The sequence below is a fragment of the Stenella coeruleoalba genome (assembly GCF_951394435.1).
Source record: "Stenella coeruleoalba genome assembly, chromosome: 2".
NCBI classification, from domain to species: domain Eukaryota; kingdom Metazoa; phylum Chordata; class Mammalia; order Artiodactyla; family Delphinidae; genus Stenella; species Stenella coeruleoalba.
The window spans coordinates 138,974,334-139,001,098 of NC_137147.1; the positions used below are offsets into that span (position 1 = coordinate 138,974,334).

Below are 26,765 nucleotides of genomic sequence, written 5' to 3' on the forward strand. Positions count from 1 at the left end.
GGCAGGAGGTTGAGAGGGCTTTGTCGCCTCCAGAAATCCTACTCCCCTTTATTCTGCAAGTACACAGGCTCTGTCTGGCTTCAAACCCAAAGAAATCTCTGCTCACTGGCTCTCAGACTCAGGAAGCAGCCCATTCCCTGTGGCTTCTTTCCTGGAAGATGCATTCAATAAACAGAGCTCCTTTCTCATCTTCCTGCATAAATATTTCAGGAGACTAAGAAACAAACAGATCTGTGTTTGATCTGCTGGCCACTCAGAAAGGAGGGCTCCTCTATCCCAGGCAGGACCCCCGCCCCCTCCCCAGGCACTGCAGCGTCCACCAGGCCGTGGGAAATAAGAGACGGCAGACAGAGCCACTTTCCTACAGCAGCTCCTCACCTGGGTTGGGGAACCTGGTGGGAGCAGGAGAGCAGAGTCCAGTTTTACCAGAAGGGCCCCTCCCCTCACCACTTGCCATTCCTAGAAATGGAGAACATGGTCTGCCAAGAGTCTGTTGTTCTTGGGGACACTTCAGTCGCTGCGGCCCAAGAGCACACGGCAGGGGACAGGGGGTTCCGCACAGACAGGCACCGCCTACGGGGAAGGGGGCGCAGAGCCTCCCAGAACAGGTGGACCACAGTCTGGCTGGAGACCTCGGCAACTTATCGGGCCAGTTCCCCCAAGCCTCCTCAAACAATCCTCTTATTTATCCATTCAAACGCTCATGGAGCACATTATTCTCGGACCCGGAACATTCAGCGGCTCCCCACTGCAGACAGGACTCTGACTTCTCAGACTGTCACCTCCTGGGCTTCCCAACCTTGCCCCACCCCAGCCTCCCAACCACATCTCTCCCTGCCCAAGTCATACTCCGCACTCCAGTTAGCCTGGTTCCTCCCTTTCCCCCTCGAGTCTTTCCCTCTCCTAAATGCTGTTCTATCTTTGCCTTTTCTCCTATCTTTCTTTTCTCTTGCCCTTCTCAGGATGGTGCATGCGCCACCTCCTCCAGGAAGCCTTCCTTGACCACCCCACCCCACAGTGATCCTGCCTCTCCCCTGAGCTCCTTCATGGTTCGCTGCCACCACTGCCTCCCCGGGGACTGCTCCTGTGACACTCTCATGTGTGAGGGCTTATCGTTCCAACTGAGTTACAAGCATCTAGAGAGCCAGGCTCTAGCTCTTGTTTCAGCCGAGTGTCTGAGGATGAGGGCTGCGTCTGGACTGGGCTGCTCCAGAAAGAAACTCAGCTCTGAGGAAATTTTGATGCCCAGGCCCTACCTCCCAGAGATGCTGATTCTGTTGTTCCGGGAGGTGGGGGTGGGTGCAGGGAGGACCAACTACATAATCTGCAGGGCCGCTTGATCAAAAATTATGAAGAATTTCAGGACAGTGTCAGCAGAGTACTAAACCAAGCATCGCACAGGTCACACACCTGTGACACTGACCCTGAGCACAAGCATATAAACCTCCCCAGGTGGTCTGCAGCCAGCATTAGAATCACCGCTAATGGCAGCGAGGAGCCACTAAAGATTCTGCACCTCTGAGCTCCCAAAACAGTGCACGCATCTGCGTCTCCTTCACCTCTGCAAGCCTGGGCTGCCTGGGGCACAAGCAAATATTTGTAGAGTGAATGAATACGTGAATGGATGGAGAGATATGGAGCTGGAACCAGAAAGCTGAGAAGAATCTTTTTTCCATTAAAAATGTATTCAATTATTAATAGATAAATAGAATAATTATTCCTTTATATAAAACCAAACATTAATGTTTTAATATTCCTATATTAAAATAGATCCAACATGCCTAGAGAGCACAAGTCTTAAGTGTTCAGCTTGCAAAATTTTTACACAGGTACACATTCACCTAACCACCATCATTCCAGAAGGGTCTCTCGTGCGCTATCCCAGTGAATACTACACCCCCAACCCCCAACCAGGTCACCACTGAAAACTGGAAAGAATTTTCATCGAAGAAAGACTCTGGCTGAAGGGGGCAGAATCAGCACAGGGGAGGGTGTATTAAAGAGATGTGGAAGAGGCTGGCTCATAAAATTCCCTTCTTGTGTGTGGAGGGCTGACGTTTACTCCAAATGGGAGGGGGTAGGCACAAAGGTTCAGACAGGCTGAGCGACTCAAAGCTCAAAGGCGCAGGGCAAGCCAGGGGCAGAGCTGGGACTCGAACTCCGGTCCTCAACCTCCAAGTTTCATAAACCCTCAGCAGTTTGGAGTGAACGTGTGTGTGTGTGTGTGTGTGTGTGTGTGTGTGTGTGTGTGTGTGTGTGTGTGTGTGTGTGTGTGTGTGTGTGTGTGTGTGTGTGTGTGTGTGTGTGTGGCGCGCGTGTGCTGGAGGACGCAGCTCAGAAGGAGACTCTGGCTGTAGGGTCTGGGAGAGCTGGGGGAGGGTAGCTGGGCAGCAACAGGGCATAAGCACATCTGTAAGCTCACTCCTGCACCCAGCCTCGAACCAGGTGATACTATCCTAAGCTAGTTGGGAAAACTGAGTCCCAACCAGAGGGGATCAACCCAAGATCACACAGCCACACGGTATCAGAGCTGGAGTTTAAGCAGGGGGCTCCAAAATCCCATTCCAGGAGTCTTCTCACCAGGCCATAAGCAAGGCTTCCTAGAAGGAGACTTAGGGCCTCTCTGCCCCCTCCCCACACCCTGTCTTCTCAAGCCCAGATTCAACCTTTCTGGCAGCCCGAGGCAGATGAGAAAGGCCAGTACCATGCAGTGGTCCCAGCCAGGGGTATCTCCTTGGGGGAGAGAGGGGCACGTGCTGTGCTCACCCAGGCATGGGAAGATGCCAGCAGGAAATCTAGGCTGGGGGCCCGGAACCCGCACTCCTACCTCATGATACGTGGGCTTTGTCAATGTCCACTCGCCGCTCTGCCTCCAGGGCAACATGGGTTGGGGTGGACCATCTAAAGTGCAAGTCAGGGCTTCCCTGGTGGTGCAGTGGTTAAGAATCTGCCTGCCAAAGGAGGGGACACAGGTTCGAGCCTTGGTCCGGGAAGATCCCACATGCCACGGAGCAACTAAGCCCGTGCGCCACAACTACTGAGCCTGTGCTCTAGCGCCCATCAGCCACAACTATTGAGCCCGTGTGCCACAACTACTGAAGCTCATGCGCCTAGAGCCCGTGCTCCTCAACAAGAGAAGCCACCGCACCGCAACAAAGAGTACCCCTGCTTGCCACAACTAGAGAAAGCCCGCGTGCAGCAACGAAGACCCAGTGTAGACAAAAATAAATAAATAAATTTATTAAAAAATAAAGTGCAAGTTGGACCACATCACTCTTCTGCTTAAAACCCCTTGGGGGCTCCTGGCACCACCAGAGGTGAAGTTCACGCTCATTGGTTGGGCAGCCCTGGCTCCCCAGCTCCTGCCTGCCTCCCAGCCTGTTCGTCACTTGCCGTCCTACCCTTTCCACCCAGCAACATCCAACTCGCCTCTCTCCTGGAATAAGCCAGACCTGCGCCCCCCTCCATGCCTTTGTTTATGCCAGCCCTCTACCTGGAATGCCTTCCCCTCCCTTCATCCACCTCTGCCTACTCATCCTTGACGGCTGACATGAGATCTCTTCCTCCAGAAAGCGTCCTGGGCCTGCCACCCTGTCCCCATGGCTTCAGAGTTCTGTGCTCACATCTCCACTCCCCCGCTCACTGGCCTCCCTTCCCCACATCCCCGCGGCCGTGTGTCCTTCTGAGCCACCATCTCCTCCACGAGACTGCGCTCCCCCAAGGAGGGGGCAGCCTGGGTTCATCCCTGCATGCTCAGTGCCACGTGCTTTGGGCCTGGCACACAAGTGCTCAGCAAAAGTTTTCTGAATGAATCTAAGGCCTCATTTGATTTTCATGAGGGTGAGGGGTGGGGAGGGTGGTCGGTGGTCAGGGAGCAGGGCAGCCAGGGTGCAGAGGTGCGCAGAACAAGGCTGGTCATCCTCTCCACGTCTGTTCCCTGGGCAAAACAGCTCTCCCCTCCTGTCTCACCTTCCCCCTCAGGAGCCTCTCCTGAGTCTCATTGCTTAGGGTCTTGCTATCAGCAAGCTAAGGCATCATCCCTCCCAGGGGAATTTATATTTTAATAACATCTAGAAGGCCCCAAGGAACTGAATTCTATAGTGGCTTCTGGGAGGGTATTCTTTAAAAAGCAACCACACAGCAAGATCAGCCGTCCACTGCCAGGCCAGCGCGCTGCTAAGTTTCTGCATGTCCGTGGGGCTATGTAATCAGACGTACCAGGCTCAGGTCCCAGCTCATCCTTCCCCACTGTGTGTGCCAGGGTGGGTGCTGCCCTCTCGGAGGCTCAGTCTCCCCACCTGTAAGGTGGGAATGACAGCAGAGTGCGGGGGACCGTGCGATAATGGATGTGCACTGGCCGGTGGCGGGGGCAGGTTCAGCAGAGCAGTGTGATTCCTGCTGCTTTTCTAAAGCAAAGGCCCACAGAGCTTGCAGCTCCCACGGCCACCCCCCAGCACCCGGGCCCCCCCGGGGCCTGCAGAGGCGAGGCTTTGTTTGTGGCTCCTGAGCCCCCCTCTCCTTCCCTCCGCCCACTCTCCCTTCCTCCCTCCCTCCATCCCTCCAAGCCAGAGTTCCAGGGAAAACTTTGTCTGGAGACTTCTCAAGCCAGTGATAAGGCCTGGCCAGAGGAAAGCTCTTAGCAACCCAGACTCCCAACCCAGAGGCCCTTCTAATGGTTTCAGAGAAACAAAGGAGGGAAAGATTGCCTGCAGCTCTGCGTGCCAGGTGGGCCGGCTTCCAGGAGGGAGAGTGAGGTTCACGGGCCGCCTGTGGAGGCCAAGGTGGCGGCCTGGCATGTAGGACACATGGGCCACCAGATCTGGGTAATCACAGCCCCACGGCCGAGCAGAAAGAGCCTCAGAAGTCGTTCCTTCTGCCTTTGCCATGGCCTGACCAGGCCCTGGGGCGGGCTGCTCCTGGCTGGTCACTTGGGGAGCCAGTCCTCTTCGTTTGGGTGCCCACTGCCAGCTAGACTGAGTTCTGAAAGTCTACTTTCTGGAACTTTCTCCCACCCCCACTTCTGAACCAGTCCTTGGCCTGATTTCTAGTAGAAGCCTAGAGAAACCCACTAAACTGAAGTTCATCCAACCCAAACCTGCCACTAGGCAGGAGGCAGCCCCAGTTCCTGCTCAGCCACTGGCGCCCCTTTGAGTAAACCTTCTGTGGCCTCAGTTTTCTCCTCTGCAAAATGAGGGAGCCCATTACATCTCTTTAGAGTCCCTTCCAGTTCTAGCAGTCTGTAGATCTCTAGGAGTAAGGACTTAGCCCAAGCAGCAACATCCAGGGAATGGTCTAGGCTTGTTTCAAATCCTGCCCAATCTCGCCCCTTTACACCAGGTACCCCATGGTCTATATCACACCTTTTCTACCGTGCACAGCCCTTTGATGAACACTGTGAAAGGTACTAAAAAGAATCAGATGTAATCTCTGGCCTCAGCAAGCTCGTAATTAAGGAGTCAAGGTTCATGTTCATAAAGCAATCAGCAAACAACATAACACCTTGGGCTTTTATTTGTATCTGGTGTAGTGGAGACTGGGTGCTACAGGAGTTCTCGGGACAGAGAAATTAACACGGATGCAGACCCCGAAAAGGCCAGTTTAACAGGACAACTCAGGCCCTGAAATAGCCTCAGTGCATAACAGCTTGAGTGTGTCCTCAGATATCATAATGATTAACGCAGGAAGGTAGACCCCTGGGCTTTAGAGGACAGATGTGTGATAATAAAAAGTTATCAGATGGCTGCTCAGGTACACAGAAATCCCCTTTCCCAGAATTCCAAATTTCCCAGAATCCCAAATTTCCCCATGCATTCCTGCAAACTGATCTTTCACCCGGAGGTCGGCAGGGCAGGCAGAAACAGCATTATCTTTAGGAAGTTAAACAAAAAACCTCAAGAATTAAATCGTTTTGTCCCCATCCACCAACACCTTTCTTTTCATCAGCTGTTCCGTGTCTTAGAAATTCCGCCAGATCCCAGATCATAAAGCTGTTAGTTCTGAAATCACACTTAAGGTGTTTAAACAGTTCGCTGTAAATGCTTCAAGCTACTGGAGCATATTCCTTTCCATAAACCTAAAGGAAAAGCAAGTCTGAGCCCCAAAGGCATAAGGACGCGTCTGGAGCAAAGGTCAAGGTCCCTTGCCACGGGGCACAGGATGGGATCTCTCTGCCCAGAGACCCAGGCAGGACTGTGCTCTGGGACCCATCCTCCCCAGCCTCCCACAGGGAGCTGGGGCTTGCAGGGAGCCAGGATGATACACATCAAGGTTCGGATGCTTTATTTGGCTCACTTTTCAAATGAAAGCAGGACGCCCAATTTTTACTGCCAGATTATTTATCCCAAGCATATTAAAACAGCCAAAATAGAATAGGAAGAGAGAAAAACAACTTTTTATCTGCACCCAACTAGCCTGACGGAGCAGAAAACAGATAGAGGCTGTTTGGAAGAGATGAACTCCTCTTTTTCATACCAACAGTGTATGAATCAATTCTGAAGTCAGGACTACAGCGCAGGAAAAGTGGGTTAGCTATTGGATGGAACTGCCAAACTCTGAAGGCCGTGAAACGCTGGTGATGGGAGGGGGCGGGAGGGAGCGCGAATTAGACATGACAATAACCATCCCCTTCCATGACATCTACCACTGCCTTACTTACACATTACAGCACCCTAGTAAGGTTGAGTCCTAACTCCATTTTCAAAGATGAGAAAACAGAGGCTCAGAGATGTTGAGGGACTAGCCCAGGGTCACAAGGTAAGAAAAAGTGGCAAGAGCAAGGCTTGGATCTTCCGCCTCCGGGTCCCCTGCTCTGGTCCCATGTTTTGGGGTCATTCCAGCCTGATGGAATGGCAAGCCAGAAGGCCCGGGAGGTGGGCTCAGGCCCTCCCCAGCTTTGAGACCCTAGTAAGTTACCTCCCTGCCCTCTCTGGGCCTGTTTCTGCTACTATGGAAATGGGAACAGTAATAGCACAGACCTCAGAGGTAATCAGGAAGATTAAAAGAGTAAATACATATGAAACACTTTTTATGTGCTTGGCATAAACTAAGCACCCTCGAAGGGTTAGCTACGTTTGTTGTTGTGTTTATTCCACCGTCAGCTCCTTGAAAGCAGGGACTTAACACCTGGTGAAAGGCTCCAAACAGCCTACTAAGAAATTAGTATTTATTACGATTAGGAGTCATTCTCATATTCCTAGAAAGCGTGGAGTTCACGAAGGCAGAGGGCTGGACCAGACGACCTCAGACGGCTCTACAGTTAAGCCCTGAGCGTGGGGGCTTCTTCCCAGGGATTAGCGTGAGCACCACCCAGAATGAGCCTCCCCACATTCCCATCTGCGGGCAGCCAGAGCCTCCCACAGTGTCACCATCTGTCTCACTCAGGGGCCAGTAAATTTAAGCCTGTGAAAAATGTCACCTTCTCTGAGCTCGGGCAGGGCAGACACCAAAATGCAGACACCCAACAGAATTCCAACATTAAAAATTCTGCATCTGTCCCTATGGTTTTACTGTAAAGACCAAGGCCCAATCCAGATAAGCAGAAAGGTTTAAAAAAACAAAATCAGTCATAATTGGGCCCAGTAAAAATGGAAGGTAGAAATTTTCCTGCCAGAGCAAAGTTTCCTTTTGGGGAAAAAAAAAAAAAAAAAAAAAAAGACCCCTCCCCAGAGCTGCCTGCGAGCCAGGAGGGCCCCTGCCCTCCCTTACGCAGCCCGGGGAGGCCCTGGGAGGGCAGCAGAAGGCTGGGCAACGGCATGTAGCACTTTCACACCCCTCAGGTCAGTTTAAGAAGTGGCCCAGTGACAAGCCATCTTCCAGCTGCGGGGAGGAGGAAGGAAAGAGTGCCAGAGTCAGGAGGCCCAGGTCTGGACCCATCTCTGTTCTGCCTCACTGGGCGAGCTCTTGCAGCTTCCTTGGCCTCTCTGTGCCTGATTCCTCATCTGTAAAGCGGAAATAACTGTAATCTACGCCATAAAGTCTCTTTGATGATGAAATGAGCCAATACCTGGGCTTAGCCCTCACCAATGCCTGGCATGCAGGAAGTGATCCTGGAGAGTTGTTTTTGACTCCAGACGTCTGCTCATTCTGCCCTGTTCCCTCTGCCTGTTATCCTCTCCTCAGCTCCCCCCATTTCACCTGCCATCTCCTACTCATCCTTCGTGATTCAGCTAACAGTCACTTCTGAGCCCCCTGATTAGGTCAGGCCCCCTGCTATTATTCCCAGAGGTCCCTGTACTGCTCATTTCATAACCCCCAGGACACTCACTGTCAGCATTTGTTTAATTTTCTGTCTTCCCGGTGTTAATAGCTAACGCTAACTGCCAGGCGTGTGGTAAGTGCTTCACACAGATCAGCTCATTTAATCTTTACAATCATCCTTTTAAGTACTACTATTATCAATCCCAATTAAAGGATGGGGAAACAGATGTTCAGAGAGGTTAGGCAACCTGCCCAAGAACACACTGCAAGTAAATGATACAGTGCCATCTGTCTGACTCAAAAGCTGGCCTTCTTAGGCACCCCCTGGGAATCAAGGGCCATCTCAAGAGAAGGCTGCTTCTGGTAAGGGCTGCAGGCCTGGTCCACAGACCTGCGTTCCCTGGACAAAGCTAGCTTCACGGGAATGAAGAAGGCCCTGCCTCTGCCCCACCTTGTTCTGCTGCTGTGCTGGCCGCCCTACCTATAAGCAGCCTTATCTAATGCCGGATACCACGTGCAGGATGTCTTCCTTACCCAGCACCATTCCCCTAGTCATTCACATTGTTCCCAGCTCCAGCAAAGGCCACAGGAAAGTCTAAGGATGATGCACCCACGAGTGTCACCCTCAAGGCGAGCACACCTCCATGGCAGGGCCACAGACACACAGACAGAAGCCCTACGCTTTGGGGGTAGGGGCTGCAGAATATGACAGAGCTCCAGCAGGAGAGGCCTGGAGGTCAGAGGAATGTGTGCTCTGGAGTCAGACAGCCCAGGTATAGATCCCTGCTCCCCCACCCGCTAAACCTGCAACCTTGAGCAATTCACCTACTCTCACTGAGCCTCAGTTTCCTCCTCTGGAAAATGGGATCATCCAATAATAGAATCACTCTCATGGTGAACAGAGTAAATGCAATCATGCCCGCCCAATGCCTGCTTAATAACTGTTATTCTCATCTTCACAGGATGTGGACCATTACGTGATCAGATTGAGAAGGTTCTGGCTCAAAGTCAGAAGGTCTGGGTGTGCAGCCCGGCTCTGACCCACATTAGCTCTGTGACTAGGGTGTGGTCATCCCTCTACTCAGAGACTCTGTTTATTCATCTGTAAATAGGGGGAACCCTCCCCACCATGGGACGGGCGTAGGGATTCACTGCAGTAACCCATGTGTGTGTTCTGTAAACAGGACAGTCGTGAGCAAACCTGGGCGCCTCCCATCGCTGTGTTAATTAATTGGAAGGAGGGTGCCAGCCAGAAACCAATTACCAAGTCCCTCCAGGGGCCTCTGCGGGGGTGGGGGTGGCAGGGGGGAGGGAGAGAGGAAGGGTGAGTGGCAGTTCCACCCCCAATCCCCCCCCTCACCTCCCACCCTACTTGTGCCTCCTTCGCAGCTGGTCCCACACTCCAGGCCCACAAAGGAGAGGCTCATTCTAAACAGCTTCTTTTCATGTGGAAGCCACCGGATTTGCATCTGTCCTTCCCTGGCAGGGCCTGCTCCCAGCCAGCTGCTCCGAGCTTCCCAGGCTGCAGGCGGCTCGGGGCTGGGGCCTGAACCTGCGGGGTACAGGGGCAGGGAAAGGAAGGGAACAGAACGAGCTGATCAGAAGAGGGAAGGAGAGGGGGCTGGGCACAGAGGGAATTTGCACATTCCCTCATCTCCTGGACACCAGACAAATTCTGTGGCCAGCTATCCAAATCAGAATCTGGGCTGCCCCGGTGCCAGGAGCCGGCGGCAGCTGAGGCCATGTCTGCTCCAGGCTGGCCAACCCGGGAGAGAAGTGGAAAAACTCACTCCATCGCTGAGCTGCCAGGGTCTGATGCTGCCAGGCCATTGGTCCAGCCAGTGTCCATACACTCAAACTGGCCGAGCCCATGTCTGTGCTGACTCCACAGGCTTGGCTGGCTGTGGGGTGATTCTGGGGCCCTGGGGAGCCTCTCAACCCTTCCCAGATGCCTCTAGGCGCTGCCATAGATGCCAAGGTGGCAACACCCCCAGCCGAGAGAACACAGGGCCTCCGGGCACACTGAGGAAGGGAGTAACTCACCAGGGCTTTTCTGGAGAGTGAGGGAGAGACAGCAGAGAAGGAAAGGGCCTGTATTTACGAAGCACTTACAGCATGCAGCCAAGACCAGCCTCTCCCAGCTTGTGTCCACTGGACCTTGACACTCCTAACCCAGGACGCTGAGATACCTCCTTCCACATCCATCTCCTCAAAGGGCCTGGACAGCAGGGGCTGTGGCTATGCACTCTGTGACCCTAATGCCTAACACAGGGCCTGGCCCAGAGCGGGAGCTCAGAGGGTGCTGGCTGAACGAATGAGTGAATGTTAGCTAGATACCTTCTGCGTGAGGATGCCAGCGATCTGGAAAAAGCCCCGCGAGGAAGGAGGAGGTATGGTGAGTGCATGGAGTGTACAGGAGGCAGAATCCCCACACTACCCCTACGTGTCTGGGAGCTGGGTCTGTGCTGGTACCTCTCAGCCTTTCAACTGAGGTTCTCTCATCTCTTCTCGCAGTAAGAGCCAGAGAGGAAAATGGTGCTGGGAAGTGGGATATCTGGGGGTCCAGGTATCCTAGGTAGACTGCATCTGGGTCCATGAGTTGAAGCAGAAGGGCTTGTAACCCCCTTCCCTATCCTGACCCTGGGCTCCCTCACACCCAGACCCAAAAAAGGGAGAGGGAAACCCAGACACTAGCAGTCCAGGCTGGGGCGATGCAGGGGGGCAAAAACACCTGCCCCTGCTCCGGCTTCCTGAAGTCCCCCCTCACTGGGCAGCCAGGAGGAAAGAGCACTGATCAGGAGTCAGGAGGACCCAGGTTCCAGCCCCTCCAGCCTCAAACTTGCTTGAGCGGCTTTAGGCAAATCACAGTTCTGTTCCCTGAGCCTAAGTTCCCTCATTTGTCAGGGGAGAGAACTGGATGATTAAACTGCTTGAACATTCTGTTCTCCTATAAGCCGCTCCACAGGGGCCCTAGAGACATGTGATCTTTGCCAAACAATTAACTGTTATTAGCTACCTGGGCAGGACAACACCGTCCTATCACATTCAGCAGGAGCCAGGGGCTCCCACCAGCGAGCTGAGCTCTGCTGGAACAGGGGCAGGAGAGGAAGGCTGACCTGCAGAAAGAAGGGCCAGGGTGCGGCTGACAATACTGCTTGTGGACCTGGAATCGACTGCTTAGAGGGGGATGCTGGCATCCAGTGTCCTCTCTTTGCCCACATTCCTTCTCCTAAGTCCTTCCTAGGTGCAGCAGGCATTCCTGCTGCCCAGGGTACTTTGTTCTTGGTCCCCTGGCCCCCTGAGCTAGCCTGGGGAACTTGGAAAGCACTGAGCTCAGCAGCACCTAACTTAACAAGGCACACCTGGGAACAAGGCTACCCAGTCACTAGAAGCCACCACCTTGCTTACCTAGAAGCCACATCTCTGGTCACATCACAGACAAAAGCCAAGAAATCACTCCAAAGGACCCCTGAGCAGCGAAAAGGAGGTGGTAAGGCCTACGTTACAGCTCACAGGCTTTTCTTATAGCCTATTGACTAGTACTCTACACACATTTCTAATATAGTTTGTTCTGTTTTTCCAAGTGAGTGCAATTTAGAAACAGATATTTAGACACAGAAAAGCACTGCTAAGTGCTAAGTCAGGTATATGACTGAAATGGAATAGAGACAGAAAAATTATAAGAATCAGGCACAAGGATTTGAAGAATAAAATCATCTGGAATAAAATCATCTTGTTACTGGGAGGGCCGCCTTCACTCCCTCACCCTTGACTTGCCCTATGGAAGGACACTGGACCAAAACTGGGAGGAGGCTGGGCCTTGACCTCCTGTGGATATCTGCAGGCTGGGAAGCTGCATCTGGTCCTTCCCTCTCCTCTCTAGTTTTTCTTCCTTTCTTCTCCTCCTCATTATGTAAAGAAACTAAGGCAGCTTACTAAAATATACACAATAAAATAACCAGGAAAAATGTCATCAGGCTAGAAGGTCACGATTCAAAATCTGCATGGCTCCGAGTCTCTAGTGTGTTAGGGCAGGAGCCCCTCCAGAAAACCCCCAGGTTTTACATGCAGCCTCACCAGCTGTACCCCACAATGAAGGGGGCTAGTTGTATGTATGAGAGGGAGGGTGGCAAACGGAAAACAGAGCCCCTCTGCCCCAAGGAAGTGCTACTGAGGATCCAGCAACTGACCATCTGGTTTCCTCTTCTCCACTTCCCAGGCTCTCTGAGCTAACAAGATTGTCTCCTACAATACAATCCACACCTAACCCTGGCCCTGAGGATCTGCCCTGCGGGGCGTCTGACACAAAGGCTCAAAGCAAGGGTCCAAGGGGCAGGAAGCTGGGGCTTGCCCAAAACGGGTGACTCTGCCTAGAGGCAGCAAGAGCCAGGGCCTCACCCTCTAATCCATTCCCTCCCCAGCCTACCACCCCACTAAGCAGTGATCCCACCTCCCAGACTCCTGTTAGGGTTCTTCTTGTAACCAGACCAACTCCAGAGAAAAAAGAGCTTCCTGGTCTCCATCAGAGCTGACTTCCTTGCCAGAGTTGAAGCTGTCCCAAAGCCCCGCAGAAGGTGGAACCAATTCCCGCATTTCACAGATGGGAAAACAGAGGCCTAGAGATGGAAGTGACTGGTCCAAGGTCACACGGCCTGTTAGTGGCTGATTTAGGACTACAGGCAAGGCCTTCAGACTCCCAGAGCACTATGGTTTCTTCTCAAACTCAGAGAGGAGCCTTTACCAGCAGGCTTTTAGGCTTTTAGGCCTGCCCCCAGGCCCCTCCCCTGTAGCCCTCTTGCTCCTCCAGCCCTCCCCACTAGTCTGTGAAGGGCTGGCAAAGGAAGAGAAGACAGGGTTAAGGTGGGGGTTTTATTTAATCCTCTGAGCTGGCTTAAACTGATACCACATTGGTTAGAACAGGAAGAGAGAGACAGAGGGATTTGGTGGGGGATGGGGTGGAAGGGGGTGCATTAGTGAATAATCACTGGATACCAAGAGGCCAGGCCTGCCAATAGGTTTAACAGACAGGTACTCACCTTCATGGACTCCCCACCCCAGGGCCCAGGCCTCCAAGCAGTGCCCCTCTACCACTGGAATCACCCAGTCTCCAAGGTGCAGGGCAATGGAACGATCACAGGCCATAGTTCAGGATAGGCCTGAGGGCAAACCCCAGCTCTGCCACTTACTCACTGTGTGACCTCAGGCAAGTTACTTTACCTCTCTGAGCCTCAGCTTCTTCCTCTGTTAAAGGGGCCTGAACACACCTTCCTTGCAGGCCTCCTGGGAAGGAAGGCTGCCTGAGCTCACATACTTAAAGAGACACAGGGGAGGCATCTAGTCAAATCTCGGTGCTGTTATTACAAACCTCACATCCTTTCTCTCTCATCCAGGCCCATCCATTACTCTTCTACTCCAACCTGCTTACGTCTTTGACATTAATAACCTTAATGACAATAATCCTTCCCAGACAAACAGCATTTGTATCATTTCAAATCACTAAGCATCCTGCACCCTGTGGGTCACAGCAGCCCTGCCAGTAGTAGCCAGAGCTAAGGTAGCCCCTCAGCCCCCAAGTGCATCTTCCCACAATGTTTCCAAGTCCTGATTTCGGAATTGAGCCCAAAGACCCTGAATGAACACGCTGTCTTATGGCAGATCTCAGGGGGGCATGGGTAGCCCCTGGAGTATCAGATGGAGCCAGAATCACCTCTCCCATCACTTCCATGGTTGACCCGCCATCCGGCCCACTGCTCTGACCACAAACAAGCTGCCCTTCCCACTTTGGCCTCCACCTCTCCAATTATGAGAGCCAGCGGGGCAGCTGGTGGAGTCTGGCCTTGGGTACATGGCTCCACAAACCCAAGGCCAAGCCCAGGCTGTGATCTCCTTACCCTGACACAGCTGTCTGAAAAGTGTCACAATCACACCCTTGATTTTATTGGCTCTTCAACTGCCCGTCGCCACCCCCAGGGTCCATATTATCATCCTGATCCTCACATTCCACAGGAGGAAACTGAGGGCCAAAGCAGAAGGGCCCAGCCAAGGTCACCCAGGGGATTTGGGATAGTGATGGAGAGTGAACTCGGGTCTCCTAAACCCTGGACACTTTCCACTATCCAGGTCTGCTTCCCACTTAACTCTTTCTTCCCCACAGCAGGGAAGCTCCCAGTCTCTCCAGTAAACCTGGGCACCTATGACAAGGTCCAAGAACTCTCCTCCAACATGGGAGCTGCCACTGTGCGCTGCTGCCTTCCTCGCCACAGTCCCTCCCCATATCTTCCAGCCGGCCACGGCAGAACCTTTCCCATGCCGGGTAGCAACTCCCAGGACTGGGGAGAACCTTCTCCACAGGCTGCCTGTGGAGTGGGGCCAGAGTTCCTGGGATGGGCGGCAGAAGCCGGCAGGTGGGGTGGGCTTTCACCTCGGCGGGCCTCCTCAGGGCGGCAAGCCCATTCCCACACCCACTGCCCAGCTCCAGTCCCTGCCAGCGACGCTCCCTGCGGCCCGCACCAACGGGGATCCCACGGAGCTGCCCCACACTGCTCTCCAGGGGTTAAAAATGCAGCATCCTAAACAAGGGTTAAAAATGCAGTCCTGGGGTTGAGCCGGTGCGAGGGATCCGGTCCAAACCAAGGCGGCTGCCAAAGCGGCATCCTCCCCCTTCCCTCCGCGGTCCTCGGGGGGCCGGAGCGACTCGGGCGACTGGGGGAGCAAGAGAAGCGCACGCAGCACCTTCCCGACACCAGTGCCCCCTCCCCACGCCCACACCCCCGCGCTCCCCGCAACCCAGGCCTGGAGCTGCAAGCGCCTGCTGGTGCCGGGCGCGGCGGGCGAGGGACGCTTACCTTTGTGACAGTCATGCAGAAACTCCGGGGCGGTGCGGGGGCGCGGGCGCGGCGTGCGGGGGCGGCGGCCGGGGTCGGCGGCGGGCCCCGGGAGGCGGCGGGAAGGGGGTCCGGCGCGGCTCGAGCGCTTCCCGCGCCCCGCGGGAGGCTCAGCCGAGCCTGGGGGCAGCACTTCGGGCGGGCAGCGCGCAGGGACCGCTCGTCGGCGCTCGCCCGCCGCTCGTCGCTGATGTCAGCCCCGAATGTGCATTTATAATAGATGAGCCTCCTTCGCCGCAGGAAGGCGAGGCAGGAAGAAAGGGAGCGAGGGAGAGGGCCCGGGCTGGGGGGCGGGGGGAGGAAGAGGGGCCGGGAACTCGCTACAAAGGAGGAGGCGGAAGGAGAAGGAGGAGGAAGCGCACGCCCGCCCGCCGCCGTGCCCCGCGCCTCGGGGCTCGGTCGCGGGCCGCCGGGCACCGCTGCTGGCGAAGCCGGGGGCCGGCGCCCAGGCCCGCGGCCTTAACCCCTTCAGGCCCACGGCCGCCACGCGGCTGGGCAAGGCTGGGTCCTGGCACCTGCTGGGTGGGGGGTGGGCAGCGACCCGGGCTCTCGGTGCCCTGTTGGCCCCGGGACGCTGGTGAAGTCACACCCTAGACGGCCGAGGCGCCTCTTGGGCTGAGAAGAGCGCCGGGCTCGCCCCCTGGAGGTTCGCAAAGTCGGCCAGGAGTGCCGCGCTGCTGGCGGCGAGGGGCGTGGCACCGCCCGCGCGGAGCTCGGCCCGCACCCCTGCCTCGCGCAGACCTCGACCCGAGGGGCGTGGGATGGGAGGCGCCAGCCCTGGTCCGAGTCTCATTCCCGCAGCGAGGCGGTGGCCCAAAGGGGCTCGTAGCCAGTTTTACAGAGGAGGAAACTGAGGGGCAGGGTGGAAAGTGACTTGGACAACGGCACGCAGCCAGGCGGGCGTTTCTCCAGGAGCCCGCTCTTTCCTTGTCGCCGCAAGCTCTGTACCGAACCCCCTGTGATAAAAGCTACGTTCTAGAGAGAGGACGGGCCCTGCCCCGTGTGTGTCTGTACGACCCCTGGGTGCGGCGCGGCTTTGGGGGAACACAGGTGCGTCCTCTGGCGAACTAATCCTGACCTGGGTCACACCATATCCTGGAAATGCTTCAGGGACTTGAGGGACAATCACCTGAAAGTGTCCCCGCAAGTCTTCTGAAACCAGTCCTCCAGCTGAGTACCTGAGCAGAACCGGTTTCGGCAGATCCTGAACCGCTGAGACTGAGGAGGGGCGGGGTTAGCGGAGATGGAGGCGGAGGGATCGGCTACGCATCACAATCTCCTTCCACGCCCGGAAGTGCTGGATTCCTGCTGCTGATGATCATGCAATTCAATTAACTAGACGACGTGGTCGCTGTGGTGCGCACACCTGATCTGTGGAAGGTGCCGGAAGAACAGAGAGCAGATCGGATGGCTGCCTTCAAGGAGCCCACTGTTTAGAGCAACAATAATAAAGTAATCCGCAGCTGTAGAGCTCTTTGTGGATCATCATGCTACTTTTATTTACATTTTCTCCTGTAATCCTAAATTAGTGCAACAGTATGAGGAAGGAATTACCATTCTCAGTTTGCTGATGAGTGAACAGACAAAGAGAGGGGCGAGGACCTCCCCCAGATGATACAGTGACAGACCCAAGACTTGAACAGGGTCTTTTTCAGTCAAGCACAGCACTGTGCTTTGGATCTGTGAATTCCAGGACCACTCACACCTGCTGCCTTATTTGAGCTTCACACTTGTCTTGGGAGGTGGATGGACAGCTAGTGGTCCTGTTTTCACCCATGAGGAGCTTGAATGACTTACTCGATCTCTTGGGTAGCAGATGTTGTCGCAAGCCTCAGGCATCTCCTTTGTGCGGACCCTTCCTAGTTGTGTTCCCATGTTGGACCTCATGCTTTTGACCACATTGCTCACCTGCCAGGAATGCCCTCCTTATTATTCTGCACTGATCCAAACCCTCCTGGCCTCTCATGGCCCCACCTCCTTGCCAAACCCCTGACAACTCCAACCCCCTGGTTGCCCGTGTTGCATGTGGGTCCAAGTGTCTGGTCTTGTTTTCATGAGCTTCTGGTCAATATAGACGGTGAGCCCACAGGCGTTCTGAGCACTAAGGCATGCCTTCTCTTACCGCGTACCCCTCAGTGAATATTTAATGCCAGTAGGTGCTCAGTGAACATTTAATGCCACCAAGAACAAATTAAGCAAAATAGACCTTCAACCTGCAGCAGAAGAAATTTAAATAGGCTACATGAACGCATTTGCCCTTAGCGAGCTCTCCAGCATCAGAAGTGGTCACATTCCCTGTCTGGGCTGTCTTGGGCAGGTCAGCCTCAAGCAAGACAGGAGGATGGACCTCAAAACCTTTCCAAGGCCCCTCCAGCCCCTGGAAACCGTTAAAGGGCAACTCAGGAACACTAGTCACCCTGCCCCCATGACTGTGACTCATCCATTTTTATCTCTCATGGATATTTAAAATCTCAGATTGTCATCCTCGGCTACCCAGCATGCCTCTTGGCACCTTCCCCACCATCCACCAGCATTGTGGGCTCTGGGAACGAGACAAATACTTAATATCAGCTTAAGCCAAATGTAATTAGGAACATCAATCTGCTGCCCACAACCCACATGACACACTCCCAAAGCAGAAAGAAAATGTTTCTGATTCCTCACATGCTGCTGGCTCGCCCCTTCTGTCACTCTCCCCAATCAGAACAGAGGTCTGGAAGAGCTAGGGCCCTCTCAAAGAACTTGGCATTCCCTCTGCAAGTCAAGGGCTTGGCCCCTAGGAGATACTCAGAAATGTGTGCATTTTCTGTGGTGTGAGTGTCTATACCACAATACCTCCCGCCTCCCGGTCCCCTGCGACCTGGCCCATCTTAGTTTGAATTCTCCCCAAAGCAGTGCCTGAGAAAGGAATTGGATGCAGGTGGCTTAATTGGAAGGTGATCCCAGGAAGCAAGAGTGGAGGAGTGAATGGGGTAATTAGTGAGATTGGGAAGGAGGAAAAGCCAACATAAAAATTGGCTTTATATTGTGTGTTCTCAAGGTCACTGCTGGAGCCAAGGGGGCCCACTTCCCTGGAGGCATCTGGGATGTGTCCAGATTGCCTGCCAAGAGTCATTCAGTGGGCATTCATCCACGGGCCCCTCTTCCCCACTGTTTGAGGGCTGCCCCTTATGGCATTACTTCAGCTTGGAGAATGCCCTGGGGCAGAAAGTAGAAAGACACCCCCTCCCCACCGGCTCTTACTTGAGGTGGGATGCTGTTAGTTCGAGTCTGAGCTCTCTTGGACCATCCACTGAGCTATAGGTGAAACTGGAGGGAGGCCGAGGGGACGTGTTAAAAATTGTGGAATAGGGCTTCCCTGGTGGCGCAGTGGTTGAGAGTTCGCCTGCCGATGCAGGGGACACGGGTTAGTGCCCCGGTCCGGGAAGATCCCACACGCAGTGGAGCGGCTCGGCCCGTGAGCCATGGCCACTGAGCCTGCGCGTCCGGAGCCCGTGCTCCGCAACAGGAGAGGCCACAACAGTGAGAGGCCCGCGTACCACAAAAAAAAAAAAAAAAAAAAAAAATTGTGAAATAAATGAGAGTTTGCAGTGGAAGCTCTGGTCTCCTTTAGACTCTTTCACGCCTCAGTGCTGTAAACCATGCTCTGTCCTCAGCCTTGAATACCTTTATACCTCTTTCTCTGCATGGCAAACTCCTATTCATCTTTCAAATCTCAGCTCAGAAGGCACTACCTCTATGTAGCTGTCCTGATACTACCTCCACTGTTGCCTGATTCACACTGTAGTATAATTATCATAATTAAGTATATTTGTCCTCTCTCTTTTGATGGGGCTGTGACCATGTGTTCTGTCTCTTTCTTTTTTTAATCACAAAAAGCAGTTGACACATAGGAGATGCTGGATAACTGCTCAACCAATCCAATAGGGCTGCCACGGGCACCTGTAGCTTCAGCCTTAATAATCCCTTGGCTCAAATCCCAGCATGCCATAGGGAGACATCTCGACATCAGGCTCTGACCCATTCAGTATGTTTGTTTGCCTAGCTTTTTCCCAGGCCCCGTATTGGATGCCACTGTGCAGAGGGAGGAGGGCTTGGTCCTTGCCTGCAAGAAGCTTGTAGTCTCCTAGGAAAGACCCGCAGCTGTGACCACACATCCCAGACCGTGGGTGGGAGCTGCACTGTAGCACGGGGCCAGGGGGAGGGAGATTCCCAAAGTTGTGGAGCCCATAGGAGGGAGGTTCTCCTCCAGTCCTCACTGGCTGCCTCGTTCATGCCACCCCCGGACACACATCCATATACCACCTGCCCTCAGGAACTCAGTGTCACGCCCTGCAGATCCTACTGTCCCTCAATTCCTTTCCTTCCTCTCCGTCTCTACTGTTACTGCCCTAGCACAGCAGTGTGTTTTGACTGGTCCTTCTGCCTCCTGCCTTATGCCAAACAATCCATTCTCCACCCAGCAGCTCATGCACCCCTGACCAAACGCACACACGTCTGCCTCGCTGAAACCCATCAGGGGTTCCCAGCTGCCTCTGGGATGAGGTCCAAACCGGGTCCTCCGAGACCCTTCCCAACCCCTGCATCTCTGTGTTGTCTCTCTCATCACACTCTTGTCTTTCTCTCCACCTGAGCACTTTCCAGACTCTTCCTCATTCTTTCCTCAGATGTTGCCTCCTCCAGGAAGCCCTCCTACACTGTGACTGGGATGGTTTAGATGCCCAGCCTCTGTGCTACTTTCCATAACTCCCCGAGCCTCCTTCTTTTCTGTACTTCTGCATTCTTTTTTTTGTTGTTGTTGTTTTTAATCATTTCCTGGTTGTGTGTTTGACTTCCTGCTGGAGAACAAGCTGCTTGAGGACAGGGATTGGCTCTTTCTCTTAGTAATTCCATCACACAGCAAGAGCCTTATTCAATACCCTTACCTGCATATAATTCTTCTGGTCTTCATTTCCTTCTTTTTTTTTTTTTTTTTTTGGCGGTACGTGGGCCTCTCACTGTTGTGGCCTCTCCCCTTGCGGGGCACAGGCTCCGGACGCGCAGGCTCAGCGGCCATGGCTCACGGGCCCAGCCGCTCCGTGGCATGTGGGATCTTCCTGGTCCAGGACACGAACCCGTGTCCCCTGCATTGGCAGGCGGACTCTCAACCACTGCGCCACCAGGGAAGCCCCTTTCTTTCTTCTTTATTGTCTCCTCATGCTCTCTCCCCCTTACCTGTCTCCACTGGTGCATCTACTCTTCCATCTGCTTCAAGTCTGTATGTCTGTGACCTCCCCACACCTCTTCACTAAATCCCTAGTGACTACCTTTCCCACTCTGCCCCCTCCCCTCCTGGCGCCCCCTCTGCTGCTCTTCATGTCTGGGTGTGGGGTTCTCCCCTCTCCACCTCCCCTTGGCTTTCATGGTTTCTCTCTTCCTCCTGTCTCTCCTTCAGCTCTATCCTCCCACCACGTCTGCTTGTTTTTGTCCTACAGCCTTTCTCATCTCTGTGTGTTTCCCTCTCCCTGTCCCTGTGGCTCTGTCTCTCTCCTCTATCCCCCTCGCTCTCTTTCTTTGTCCCTCACCCCCTTTCTCCATGGCCTCTGTACAACACACACATGCTGACTCTGGTGTGGGAGAAATGCTGGGCTGCTCTCGGGGTGTCCTCTCTCACCCCATATCTGACAGGTGATGACCGGTGAGCCACCTGGAAGCAGGCAGGTCTGGGGCCTCTGAGAGCTGCATCCTTCACTGGGGATGCCTTCACCTGGGCAGCAGGCTCTTTGCTCTCAATCCACTCTAGGAGCTGGTGCGCATGTGTGTGGGACTGGTTGGATCCATATGTGTACTGCGCATAGGTGGGGGGTATGGAAATGGATGATGGCGGGAGGAGCCTCGTAACTGGGCTCAGTGAGGGAACCTCGGGGTCAGCGTCCCCAGAGCTCTGCTCTCCCAGCTCTCCCTGGGGCCATGATGGCAAACAGACACATTCACTCACAGGGAGGACAGATGGCTCACCCTGGTAGGGCTCCCTGGCAGAGGCTGCACGTGCGTGCAGCCCAGAGACAGATGTGCTCCAGAAACACTGTGCACTCCCACAGAGTGCAGTGGCTAAGTACCCGGCTCCAGAGCCGTAACGTGTGGGTTCAAACCCCAGCTCCCGCACAATGTCATCAGGACAGTTGTTTGACCTCCTTGTACTCCATCTCCTTTTATTCATCATGAAGATAATAATAACTCTGGCCTCACAGAGCTCTTATGAGGTGTAAATGAGAGAAAGCACTTGGGGCAGTGTATCCAGTCCATAAATTCTGCTATTACTATGAGAAATCAACAGTGTTCCTTGAACGGTGTTCAATCCTTCAGTCCTCATAATTTTTAAGTCAGGGTGGACTAAACAACTATTTTTTTAAATTTGTAATTAATTTTTAACGTGAGAATACGCATTATAGGGAAGAACATCTTGCCAATCATTATCAGCATCACTGTCACCATCACCATCACCATCATTATCATCATCATCATTCTGTTAATCTATACAGTACTTATTATGTGCCAAGAACTATTAATAGTAATATAAATATAATATATGTGCATGTGTTGGACTAAACAACTATTATCTTCCCCATTTCTCAGGAAAGGAAACTGAGGCTGGGAGAGATGACGCAGGTTGCCCAGGCTCACAGCTAACGTGTAGCAGAGTGGGCCCAGGGCCCAGGCCTGATTCCGTCTTTGCTGCACTTTCCACAACCCCAAGGATCTGCCTGAGCATCTTGTGTATTAGGGCCCCTCCAGGGTGGGAGTCAGGAATCTGAGCTCTTGCTCAAGCGTTGCTGCATATAAGCGTGTGGTTTACCAAAGCCCCAGGTCCCAGTCAAGCCATGGTTCACTCATTTACAGAATGGGATCACAAAAGCCCATCTACTTAAGAACTATAAATTGGCGAACATTATAGTCAACATGAAAAATGTTTGGGGAAAAAAATAAAAGGAAAGAAAAAAGGAAAAAAAGCCTGCCATGCCACCAATAACCAACAGAAGGCGAAAGCAGTCCCTTGTATAGAGCCACTTGGGCCCTGGGAATTTCCAGCCTTTAGATCCTTTGGATCTAAACTTTGATAACACCCACATCAGTGGTTCTCAAAGTGTGGGTCTCAAACCAGCATCAGCTTCACGTGCGGGCTTGTTATAAAGGCAGATTTGTGAGCCCTGCACCAAGTTTACTGACTCAGGGTCCAGCAGTAGGTTTAAATAGGTAGCCCTCCAGGGGATTCTGAGAATCACTGATTTACATCATAAGGTATCGTGAGCACCCCGTCAGATAAATTCTATGTCCCAGGTAATATAGTTGAATTTTAACTTGGCCTTCAATATCTTAACCAGCGGCTTTCAAAATCTTTCCTCTGACAAGATTACAAGTATGGCAGGGGGCAGAAAGGTGACCACAGGTGCCTGAAACAGCTCCAGCAAGGGACTGTAGCTTTGACGCTTCCTGCTTTGGTTGAAATTGTGTGCAAACTTAGTGGCTCCGGGTACTGTCCTGGTTTAGCCCCACTTGCTTCTCTGAGGTTGAACCTGAAGTTACACCCAGGAGTGGAAATGGCAAGTATCCTGACAGGCTCGTGGGAGAACAAGGGTGGGGTCTCAGAGCCTGAAAGCAAGGTCTTGGAGATCCACTTAGAGTCTAGCAGCCTCTCCCAGATGCCCCTCAGTCAGACCAGCCCCTAGCAGGGCCCCCCTGGTCCTGCTCACCCCTGGCCCTCTGTGCCTGCCCCCAGGACAGTGCTCCTCCATTCTCCTCCGGGCTGGCCAGATCTGGCTACACTTCAGGGCTCAGCAGAAAGCCGCAGGGATACTCTGTCCCCTCCCTCCACTGCGCTCCCAGAACTTAGCAGCTCTTCCATGTTAAATACCCCGAGGCCTCTGCCATTGCTGCGTCTCAGTCCCTAATTCTTTGTAAAGAGCAGGCTTTGGACCAGATGGTCGCCAAGGCCTTCTCTGCCTGCTCCAAGATGTTCTGAGCTCTAGTTCACAAGAGCAACTCTTATCTCTCTCAGTCAAATCTGCCCTTAGCATGTGCAGGGCCTTGTGTCTGCGGGACGCTTGTTAAAAAACAAAATTCAACTGAGTAAACTTGAAGATCTAATTGGCTTTATTAGGTGATTCATGAATCGGCAGCAACCCATCTTGCAACTAGAAGGGTGCTCCGAGGGGTGGTACAAAATGGAAGGTTTTTATAGAAAGACAGGAGAGGCAATTTACAAAAGAAAAGAGGGGATTATTTTTAGGTCAGGACGTCCTCTTTTTGTAGGGAAGGGACTGGCAAGGGTTTTATCATGCAGATTGCCTCTTTTTCCTCTGGGGCCTGGAGAGGGCCTATGTGATAGATTACCTCATTGTTGGTGACCAGAAAATTCCAGACTGGTTTGTTATGATTACATTTCTGGTGAAGACTGAAGCTGCAATTAGGTTAGGTATTAAATCTAGGTTTGGTATCATGGGCTTTAGCACAAGCGACGCCGTTTGGGGCATGCGGTTTTTCTCTTTAACACCCCTGTCTAGATCAACAATTTGGTTTTTAAATATAATACAAAATTCTTGGCCCTTATGAGGTATTGTGATTTATCAACAAATGGGTAGAGAAAAGGTCTTAACATATTTGTTTATTGTCCAATCAGTGCACATGAAGATTCTTTGTAGGACCCAAGAACCAGCTTTTCCTGTTCAGGTCCAGGAACCATCTCTTCATGTTCTTTATTGTCAAATATGTCATTCCTGGTTAATTTCCTTTCTTCCATCATGAAAAACAAAGTGAGAATGCTGTTATTATGCACAATGCCGTGGCTCACAGGAACCTGTTTGTATCGAAACAACGTGGATGTTTTTGCCTCTGCAGTTTCCTGCTACCCTTACTTAATGCTGGTTGCGGCCTTACTCCTGACCCTGCATCATCCATTGTATTGCCATGAATCCCGGCTTCCAGTGACTCTCTCACAGGGTCAGCTTCACTGGTGATGACCATAAATGCAAGTGTTACCCAATGTGCCGGACAATGAGAAGGATCATTTGTTTTCTGGTCATAAACTGACCATTCAGAATGTTCGGGTGTAAATGACAAACGCTTTAGGCCACAGAAGACCGCAATGGGGTGGGGGATGCCCTGGGTGCTCTTGGAAATTAGCACCAGGGTAAAGGATGCTTGCTGCCACCCTGCCACTCTTGGTGCTGCATAGGCCGGAGGTGACACCACGATCAAAGCACAGATGGGCAAGAGCCACCGCACAGACCCACACACGGGGCTCAAGCCCAAGGGTCAGCAGTGGACTAATGGTAGCCCAGGATCCGGAACTTGTCCTGAGTCTGATGTGAGGATCACTCAGAATCAGCACATCAGCACCATTCCAGTGGCCCAGTCTCTCAGGATCTCAATCCTGCAAAAGCCATATGGCACAAGCCAGGCTGTGGGAGCAACCAGCTCACCAGACCGCTCTCTTAGACCTGGAGCTTGGCCCCAAGGGCTCTAGGACAGCTCCCCGGTGTTTTTGAGTCCTGGGGGTGCTGGTGGAGCGTTATTGCACAAACTCCATGTCTGGGAGAAAGGTCGGAGAATACCCAAGGGAGAGAAATGGGGGCCCCAGGCAGGGTCCAGTCCAGGCTCTCAGGCACCTTGCCTAAATGGCACTGTTGGCCCCAACAGGTCCAGGTACTTGTGTTCTCCTCAGCGAAGCTGGGACAGGCTCAGCTTCCAAGACTTCACTGAACCCCAGGGAAGAACAAAAGGAGAGCTTGAAAGCACCCCTACTTTCCTACTTGGGGTTCCCCAGGCCCTCTGACCAGCCCACTTCGCTTATTCCCAATATTTTAGCCCCTGGTCTCGTCTCAAAGTGAGGATAACAGTTTATGAATCACCACCCAGAAGTTTCCCCTAAAGTCTTACAGTTTCATGATCAAGACCTACAATAGCCCCTAACACATTCTATGGGCCCAGAATTACCCTGATACCAAATCCAGACAAAGACATCACAAGAAAAGGAAGCTACAGACCAATATCCCTTATGAATATAGATGGTCTAAGTTCTAAATAATTGCTGTGTTACATGCAGACATTTTGATCCTTCCAACAATCCCATGAAGTTGCACCCATTTTTCAGGTGGGAAAACTAAGGTGCGGAGGCTAAGTGACTTACATGCAGTCATACAGCTTCGAGTGGCTGAGCCAAGATTCAGACTTGTTTCCAACTCCAGCTCCTTCTATCACACCACCCAACCAGCCACCGAGGGAAATAGAAACAGCTGACCCTGCAGGTTTGTCCCTTCGTTTCAGTGTCACCTCTGCAAGACTCCTTGCTCAGGTGACTCACCACAGTAGCCTCTCCCTGCAGGTGAGATGCTTCCCCAAGCCTGCTGTGAAGGGCACAGGCCCCACTGGAAAATGACTCCTTAGCCAAAGAACACACATCAGCCTGCACACTGTGAGAGTTACGTGTGTAGGAATGCGGTGGAGTGGGAGGCAATCTGTCACTACCTGGGCAAGGCCTTTAACGTAACTCTATGTACCTCAGTCTCCTCATCTGCTAAATGGGGGCTAAACTCCAAAACACTGACAACACTGAATGCTGGTGAGGATGTGAGGCCATGGGGACTCTCATTCATTGCTGGGGGGATGCAAAATGGTACAGTCACTTCGGAAGACAGTTTGGCAGGTTCTTATCAAACTAAACCTATCCTCACCATACAACCCAACAACCGCACTCTTTGGTATTCACCCAGAGGAGCTGAAAACACGTCCACACGAAACCCTCCACATGGATGTCTATAGGAGTAGGCAGCTTTATTCATAACTGCCAAAACTTGGAAGCCACCAAGATATCTTTCAGCAGGTGATGGATAAATAAACTGTGGTGCATCCAGACAATGGAATATTATTCAGCGTTAAGGAAATAAGCTATCAAGTCATAAAAAGACAAGGAGGAACCTTAAATGCATATTACAAAGTGAAAGGCGCCAATCTGAGAAGGTTATATACTGTATGATTTCAAGTATATGACATTCTGGAAAAGGCAAAACCATAGAGACAGTAAAAAAATCAGCAGTTGGGGTTAAGGGCAGGGAGGAAGGAATAGGGGTAGCGCAGAGGATTTTTAGGGCAGTGAAAGTACCCTGTATGATGCTGTAATGGTGGATACATGTCATTATACATGTGTCAAAACCCATAGAACATACAACGCCAAGAGTGAACCATAATATAAACTACGGACTTTGGGCCATCATCATGAGTCAAGGCAGGCTCGCAGATTGTAACAAATGTACCCTCTGGGGGGGATGTTGATAGAGGGGGGCTGGGTCTGTGTGAGGGCAAGGGGGATATGGGAAAGCTCTGTAATTTCCGCTCAATTTCTCTGTGAACCTAAAACTGTTCTAAAAAATAAAAATCTATTTTGAAAAGTGGGGCAAAACCACCCAGGTCTCAGGCTGGGATAAAGAAGCTAATGCCGGTGGAAACAGTTTGCGGACGGCAAATCGGTTTGCTGATATAAGAGATTGATACTGTTATGTGTTTAAATCCCAGCTGTGCCAGAGCTCTGCAGTGGGAGTTCAGGTCAGTCATTTTGACTTTTGCGTCCCAATGGCCTTCGCTGCAAACCAAGACGATAATGCTTGTTCATCGTTCCCATCCCCATGACAACCTCTCGATTGTAAGTGGCAA

The 26,765-nt window shown here is 52.7% G+C and overlaps 1 protein-coding gene across 3 annotated transcripts in view; it reads right to left on the bottom strand.

The window, feature by feature from the left end:
• The window catches only part of CORO2B (coronin 2B), a 218,229-nt gene that overhangs the window by 124,165 nt on the left and 67,299 nt on the right, over window positions 1–26,765 (bottom strand). Inside the window, exon 1 of one of the 3 annotated variants that reach the window (XM_079912103.1) lies at window positions 16,210–16,291. The exons of 1 other annotated variant lie outside the window; for it this stretch is intronic. The gene's annotated coding sequence lies outside the window, so the exon portion shown is untranslated. Of the gene's footprint in view, window positions 1–16,158; window positions 16,292–26,765 lie in introns of those variants that run through there. One more of the 3 variants, XM_079912101.1, reaches the window with a different exon arrangement.